Consider the following 9,259-nt stretch of genomic DNA (forward strand, 5'->3'; position numbering starts at 1 on the left):
GAGGCTAATAAACCAATACTTTTTTTATTTTAAAGTTGAAGTTATCTCTTCGAAAGTTATACGGGCGCAATGTCGGTTGGCCGTTATTGAATAATAATATCACAGCTGACCACGGATTCATTTGTATAGCAATAATATCGCACCCATGACTCGTTTATAACATTACCGAATGAGACTTATGAATATCAAGACGGATTCCACCAATGGATCAGTAGCTGCTTAAAACCATCTTTAGCACCTTAGTTAAAGTGTTGCTCAATTTTCATTTTCTTTGGTCGTGTTACTCAATTTTTCTTTGTGCAAAAAGGCCAAATATATAGAAAGAACATGTATTATTTATTTAGTCATGTTTTTTTTAATTTTAATTTTTTATTTTAACATGTTTGAAATAAGTGTTTCCTTATAATATCACCAGAATACATGATGTAAAGCTTTAACAGCTACAGTATAATAAGATATAAATATACAACTTAATTTAATAAAATAAGTCTTTATACATAAATATAAATACAATATATTTACAACAACAACACAAATTTCAATTTATTCAGGAGGGCACAGTCGCTTTTTTTATATATTTACGTGCATACATTTATGAGATCTGTACTGTTTATTGAAGACGTAATTTCATTAAAGACTATAATATTTGACCTTCTAATGAAACTTTATTTCATATATGTAATTCTTTCTTTTGTTAAATGTGAACAGTATTTAATGTAATGAAATTCTTCCCCAATGTCTAGATTACATAAATTACGCTTTCTTTTCCCGTTCTATTTTTGTTATTTTACTTTTTTCAATATTAAATCTTCGTCCAAGTTCAACTGGAAGTTTATGGTTACATATTATGAATTTAAGAAAAAGTCGTCGAAAATCTTTTTTTTCCAAAATATTAAAACATTCTTCAAAACAAAATATAATAAGTATATAAATACGGTATTTTAAGGCTTTCGAGCAGTTTTGGATAGTCTCAAATCAAAACTCTCTGCTTGAGTTAATCACATAGTGTTGCTTTCACATTACATGAAAAACATGTATGGCTGGGAACAAAAATTGAAGTCGTTTATTAGACGAAACATGTTTCTCAATATCTATAATGTTACATGAATGAATTTTGCATACACAAAAGTACAAAACATCTCACGAATCAAATATTATTAATCTAGGATGACCGAGGATTAAAATGTCTATCAAAATAGTGCTGTCATTAAATCAAAGTACTGAAGTACTGAACATCGGATGACCACAAGTTCTTGAGGATGGTCAAAAGCACTTGTCTCAGAAATAAAACAACTATCTCTTTACCTAAAACTGAGGTTAATGTACAGAGATATATTTTTTTCTGAGACAAGTTCGTGCGTGGATGATGAATAAATGACAGGAAATTCAACTTCACCGTAATAACTATTATATTGTAGTGATACAAATCAGTATACACTGAGTTGTTGTTTATATTATATTAAAATAACAGTTACATATATATATGATTTGAGTCCATTTGTATATCATTCTATTCTACTATTCTAAAAATAGTGCAATGCAAGTGCATGGTGGACACTTTTCTGTAAAAATTCGATTTTTCTAAGATTGGATACGAGTAGGCATTCATATTTTCCCGCAAAATCAATTACAGAGTTACCGGTCCTTGACGGTATTTTCACAAAACGTTCTTTGAGATATTCTTCCGCATGCTTAAACACAATTTTTCGGTACGTGTGCATTGATATTATCAATGATTTTTTACTTATATATATATATATCTAACTACAAAACATTTTCATATTATTAATTTATGTTGTAAACAAAAATATTTTTATCAGTATTCATTGAAGAGATGTATTTATATCAAACGATAAGGAATGTTATTTTGCACTCGTTTATGTGCGCGTATTTTTCATGTTTATAGATCGGTTACAAACCCAAAACTAATTTACATAATGGAAATCTAGGCGATAGCAATACATCGGGATGACCTCAAGGTCATCGCGATGTAAAAATCATGAAGTAAAAGGTATATGATGAGGTATATGTCTGCTCCTTGAAAGGTTTATCAAAAGTGGTCCAAGTCACTTGATTTTTCATCTCTTAAATTTACAACTTATGCATCTAATTCTTTATTGACAACAACATTAAATTAATGCAGTAACCAATAAACATTACAGAATAGTGATAATAATGAACCAACGGAATTGATTTAACTACAATAACTAACAGCAGATTTACCCGTGCTGTTTACTTTGAATCGATAATGACACGCGCTTCAACATGGTTTCCAATTTAATTCGATTTTGTAAAGTGAACATGTGGCAAATGTTTAAGCTAATAATACAACACAAATCGTATAACATGGAAACTATATTTTTTGTTTTTAATTTTTTGTTTTTAATTGCCTTCTGGCCTAAAAATGAGTGTCGTATGAGCAATGTCTTTATTACAAACTCGATGAAATGAGATCAAAAGAAATGAAACAAAAACACTTATCCATTTCAGCATTTTTACCAAGATAAAAGATATGATATAAGTTATTATATATTTCTAATACATTTTTATATCTATGTAGAAAGAAGTTAATATACCATGTATTATGTATAAGGATTAAGAATGACGATTTCATGCAACAAATGATAATAATTACAGTTTAATCTGTGAGTAACACAAAATATAGTAATTACAATTTTCATCATTAAAAAGTAACAATATGCGTCATTTTAAGTAACAATTTGCATCATTTAAAATAACAATTTGAAGGTAACATATTAATCTGTTTCGTTCAAAATCGAATTACGGTGACATTTGAGATTTACCATTTTTCAGAGCAACTCGTGGTAGTCCAAAATAAATAAATTGTCCTGCTTTCAATTCACTCCCTCCTTCATTTGTATTTGAATGCATCATCTCAGTTGCTTTCCGTTTTGTTGCTTCGGTAACGGATATATTGCTGGCAAGAGGTGGTACAAGTAAAGTAGGACTTCCATACGGTACTCCAGAAAAGATTCCGTGTTGAAATTCGTTTTGTAAATAAACTTCAGATTCTCTGTGTTTTGTGAAATTCACAATTTTTTCTGTGTTTCCTATTCTCCACATTGTCCACAAATGCATGTTTTTCATTGGGTCAAAGGTGAAACCTTTATGTGTTGAACTATTTGACGATGATTTACTTCGAGCCGATTGTGGAACCATTTGTCGTGAGTCATGGTGATGATCAGCGCGCTGATTTGACATGGTGATGAATTTACCTGTAATAGAAAAGCATATTAAAAAAAATTTGAAGAACACGTTATAAATTTCGTGCGTCCGAAGCACTTTCCTGGATTTACCTTCATCAGGAACGCTCAAAGCCGAATATTTGAAAGCCAAGGATATATAAGAACCGAAACAGTTGAAGAGCTATTTTACCAAAAAGGACATAAAAAAATAGTCAAATCCATCTAAGGTCAACTTTGCCTGGGGGAGTTGAAACCTTAGTTTCTAATAATTTCAAAGTTTATTAACGGACAATTTAAGCAAGGTTTGTTATAAATCATGTCAGTACCGAAGTACTGACTTCTTGGCTGATGATACCCTCGGGGACAGATAGTCCACTAGCAGAGGTATCGACCCAGTGCTGTAAACATTGAAAACAACACGTTATAAATTTCATGCGTTCGAAGCGCTTTTCTGGTTTTACCTTCATCAGGAACGTAATATATCATTCACATGATAAACAAGTTCGATAATGTCAAACCAAATCGTACCATTACGAATGATAGAGTTTTTTAAAGTCAATTTCCTTTATTGAATTATATCGGTATTTCAGACGAGATAAATACGGCCAAATGTAAAACAGTATTAAACAGTGGCTTAACCTGGACCCCCTTTTGTGTAGATATTTTAAAAGTCCTTAATACATAAAAGGATAACAAAAATACATGCATGGTCAAGATAGCCGGACAAATACACGGTCTTAATCATGGTATTATATTTATAATTCCATCTAATGTAATAATGCTGTATTTTGATTGGATGCGAGAAATGGTATTTTTCACCAATTTTCTATATATTGAGATTTTCTTTTCTCTGCCGGTGTATTTGTCATTAGGGAATTCCATGTGCCGGGGTATTTGCTAGTAAATACCACGGCAGATGGGAAATATCTTGTCTAAAACTAACTCGACTTCCGAAGACCTCTAGACTTTTTGTCTTTTTTCATCATGAATTTACTCAAAAAACATGGAAAGAAAATTATGATTGACTTATACATGTATGAAAAAACAAAATGTTATGGAATAAATGTACAAGAGACAATACGATATGTTATAACGCAATCTACTGATATACAGGATATCTAGTAACACATACCAAAGGAATACAACTTTTATTGTTGTTCTTCATCCTGAAGTCACTGTTATTTGCCAAAAATACCGGTTGAGAGGTTAACAAATTTTCAGAGCCGTTGTTTACCTCGAAACCGGTATTTTTGGCATATACCCCTTGTAAGCATGATATAATTGTTTTAATTCCACCGAATGCTATTTGTATCCATCTTGACGTCAGAATTTGTATTGTAATCAGGTATCCTATGGAGTTTCTGCTTGATTGTAAAATTTTTGTATATGTAATGGCATTCAGCTGTTACTCACTGTCCAATAATTCTGTTTCTAAACTTAACTGTAAATAAGCTAGTAGCAAATTTCTATTGTATGACATAATGATTTTTTGTGTGACAAATGAAATGACGTAACCAATGACAAAGTCGAACCCGGTATTTTTGGCAAATACCCCTTTTCAGCATGACACATGATTGTATACAATTTGTCAAGCTCCTTGTTATCTATCCTTATTAGACTTGGGTCTAGTTAAGTTGTGAATAACGGAGAAGGTACTTTCGGCCCTTAAATTTTAAAGTAAAAAAATACAATTAATCTACCAAACAGCATTATTCAGATGTTCAATAGACATTAATTAATCTGTAAGATAGCACTTTTTATATTTTTGAATTATTCCTAAACATTTGAGGTATGTCCAGTGCACATGTAGTGACGATATCGCCGATATTGTCAACTTCGATCATGATTTATACCTGCTCGCAACATTGTCTTACTTGTTGTCTTACTTGTTGTCTACATCGTTGATATCGCCGACATCGTTCTTCTTGCTGTCTACATCGTCCCCTTTCCTGTCTACATCGTTGACATTGTCGACATCGTGATGTTGACAACATCGTGACGACATCGTCTACATCGTCCCCCTTTCCTGTCTACATCGTTGATATCGCCGACATCGTGATGTTGACAACATCGTGACGACATCCTTTACATCGTCCCCCTTTCCTGTCTACATCGTTGACATCGCCGACATCGTGATGTTGACAACATCGTGACGACATCGTCTACATCGTTTTTCTTGCTGTCTACATCGTTGACATCGCCAATATCGCGATGTTAACAACATTGTGACGACATCGTCTACATCGTCCCCATTTTCTGTCTACATCGTTGACATCGCCTTCATCGTTTTTTTTAAAATAAAGAAGTGTTTAGTTTATCAATTTCAATTTCAAATAATGTATTAATATTACGCCTGTGTCGATGTTCTTAATAGTAGAACTTATTTGGACAGTTTTTTAATGTTTGCAAATCTCTATCCTCCTCGTCCTCCTCCTCCTCCTCCTCCTCAACATCTTTGCGATGTTGACATAATAGATTACGTTGTAATACAGTGTTTTGACATAGTCTTTTTCGCGATGTCGGCAATGCCAACCATGCAGAGACAAGATGACTTAAGGATATCAACAAAGTAGTACAGCACAATGTCGACATCGTTGTATTCAAAATTAACAATGTAAACACGAGTAATGTGTTAGCGATATCGGCAATGTCAACGATGTTGACAAGAGTATGAAACGATATCGACAACGTTGTACAACATCGTGTCGACATTGTCTACTTCGCGATATCGTCAAAGTCAACGATGTAGACAAGAGTATGAAACGATATCGACAACGTTGTACAATATCGTGTCGACATTGTCTACTTCGCGATATCGTCAATGTCAACGATGTAGATTAGAGTATGAAACGATGTCGACAACGTTGTACAATATTGTGTCGACATTGCCTACTTTGCGATGTCGACAATATCGGTACTTCTTTGTACACTGGACATGAATGAAACATTTTGCTGATTTGCAGACTTTTATTGAATATAATTCAAAACTGCAAAAATCTTTCACATTTTGAGATCTTTTCATAAATATTTTGATGTGAACCGAGGCCTGGCCTAAAAAAAGATTGTGCGACAATAATATACGAGAATGTTATGTGGCTAACATTCCGTAATTTTGACAAATAAATTATAATACAAACTATTGTCAGAAATCGATAGCATATGTTTGAATGCATTAAATTAGATTATATTAACGTTTTCCTGTCTGGGAATTTCCTTTATCCATCGCTACCAAATTACGCGGAGAGAAAATACTGTTCATATTTTGGGCGCTGTCCTCTTTTGTCTCAAACAGACATAATAGGTAAAAATATCAAAAATTGGGGTACAGCAGCCAACATTGTGTTATAATCTTAATCACTATATATATAAAACAAACAACTTTGTCAACAAGGAAAAACAAAAGCATAAAAGCAAAAATGAAAGACAAGAATACAAAAAATGACCATAGCACAATAACACAATGGCGGGATGTATAAATACCGAGCCACGCCAAAAGGATATAACCAAAAATGGACTAAACAGTAAACGTCAAAAAAATATACAAAGACAAATAAAAACATTAACACGTTACTAAGATGATAAACAATGTTAGTACTGTAAATCTATACTTCAAGACCATCATGTATTATTTGTAAAGTTGATACGGAATATTCATCAACAAGGTCTTATTATATTCCAATGAACATTTTTTAGAAAAAAGGAAAGGACGTTCTTTGACATAACCCTGGTGAATCAACTTACTGCTCAGACATTTGGTGACGTTTTATAAGAGTAGCAGCTGCAAGCTCATGAATACCGAATGAGTTGGGAAATGCATACATCCCGTATGCAGGTGAAGTTGATATATTGCTGGTTAGGTGGGGGAATTTATAATTTCAAAATCAATATAATTGTGATCAGGAACCTAGTGAATGCCAACTAATTATCAACAGACAAACATGGGTTATTATATATCTTTTTTTAACAATGACATATAATTTTAAAATAGGATATACCAAGGAGGCAATCAAATATCAGAAACCGACGGACAGACAAAAAAGATATCAAGGGAGGGGGACAATGAAAGAAATCAAAATCGAAGAAAGACAGAACACCATGACAATGAAAAAAACACCATAAATATATACTACTAAGTGTAATCGAAATTTCAGTTTTGTACGCTATCAGGCAACAATACAACTGCGCTCACCATTGTTCACACACCGCCAATTCATTTCTATCAAATCCTGTTTTGCATGAAATATTGTTAACAACAAATTATTGATTTAGTAATAAAAATGGGCTTCTGAATTTTATTGAAAAAAATCAAAGCACATACCTTTATAAAGTGATACAGAAAATGACTATGTAGATTCCCGCAGATGATCCAGTCTAATATCATTTAATAGTTATCACTTATTTCTATGTAGTCATGAGCGTGACTAGGTTTTATTAGCAAATTTAACCTATACAATTTCACAGTTTTTAAGCTGAATTGTATTTTAATGATAGAATTGTAGCTATGTTCAATGAAATTATAGCATGTCGTGACACTATGTTTCATTTACAAAACAAGTTTCGAATTACGGTTTAATATATATTTACGGTCATGCATTTGAAAGACGGATATTAATAAAATTCCAAGCCATCCCTCTCTCTGTTTCATTCAATGTTTATTCCTATATGTATAAATTCTTTGTATTCAATTCTTATATTGATCGCAATTTTACATTTCCTTTTAGAATACTTGGATGATCAATAATTAATACACATCTAGGTTTCTTTATACATAACCTTACTTTATTCAAGTACACACGTAACAATGGTTAAAAGACAAAGATTTAAATCAAAGTTCATGTTTCGAAATAAAAATATTAATAAAATCTTCCCGTAATTTGATACAAAAACGCGTCAGTTATTTCTTGACTAGATTATACTTCCTTGTTTTTAACTAAAACTTGGTGTCCTATGTTAAAGACAGTACAGCATATAATGTAAAAATTATATAAACTTGGTGCCTTCTGTTAATGACAGTACAGCATTTAATGTGAAAATCATGAAAACTTGGTGCCCTATGTTAATGACAGTACAGCATTTAATTTGAAAATCATGAAAACTTGAGGCCTTCTGTTAATGTACATCATTTAATGTAAAAAAATCATGAAAACTTGAGGCCTTCTGACAATTACAATACAGCATATAATGTAAAAATCATGAAAACCTTGTGCCTTTTGTTCATGACATGCAGCATTTAATGTAAATAACCACCAAGAGTCCAGAGAAGGTCGTTAAATAAGAAAATTAAAAGACAATTTTTAAGATGGATTGCTCTTAACAGATACAATGTACTAGTATGAAATGTCTACCTTTCTAGTGAAAATCGGTATTAACGATGTGAACAGCTTTATAATAAATTAAAATTTTTAAGTCTAACGACCTTTTTAGATAGTATAGCGATGAATGAAAATCTTACGTTAACAGCACAATATATGACAGTGAAAGTTTCATTGCAAAGAAAAGTAAGAAAATTCTACTTAGTCATAGAGTCAGTGTTGTGTCAACTAGACACAAAACTCCCAGTTATTGAGTGCTTTAATTTTCGGAGTTCTGTGAATGGGCTACACCCGTTCAATGTTTACGTTTTTCTAAGGGTGTTTCAATAGTATGAAAAATCCTACCTCTAAATTATTGAAACTTGCAGCTATTGTACCATACATGTAATTGTTGACTTCAGCCCGTAACAATTGAATTTATGATGAGATAACTTTATATCCGTCCGATGATCTAACTTATAGGTGTTATGCTTTATGCGTATTTTAAATTCAATATGAACGGTTGAATGCTCTTCGTCATTCCATTTATGAATGGTTACCGAAAGTAATTTATATTTTTGAATTAGCTTGTTTAAAAAACATACATTTAAATTCTTGTATTGGTGCAAAAAAAAAAGTATTTATAAAATTTGATGGAAAATTCTATTTGCAATCATACGTAAAATGTCATGTAGTTTATAAAAATGAAATGTAGTAAATGTGCAATGTTTATTTACATTCATAATAAATTTTTAATAGACT

The 9,259-nt window shown here is 31.9% G+C and overlaps 1 long non-coding RNA gene across 1 annotated transcript; it reads right to left on the reverse strand.

Moving 5' to 3' along the window:
* Positions 1-2,411: 2,411 nt before the first annotated feature.
* Positions 2,412-9,042, reverse strand: LOC127726168 (uncharacterized). Its single transcript, XR_007993352.1, has 2 exons — positions 8,864-9,042; positions 2,412-3,236 (listed from the first exon to the last, which is right to left on the reverse strand). It is a non-coding gene; the product is annotated as an uncharacterized LOC127726168 (long non-coding RNA).
* Positions 9,043-9,259: the final 217 nt, after the last annotated feature.

This window comes from Mytilus californianus, unplaced genomic scaffold (assembly GCF_021869535.1).
Source record: "Mytilus californianus isolate M0D057914Y unplaced genomic scaffold, xbMytCali1.0.p SCAF_1, whole genome shotgun sequence".
NCBI classification, from domain to species: Eukaryota; Metazoa; Mollusca; class Bivalvia; order Mytilida; family Mytilidae; genus Mytilus; species Mytilus californianus.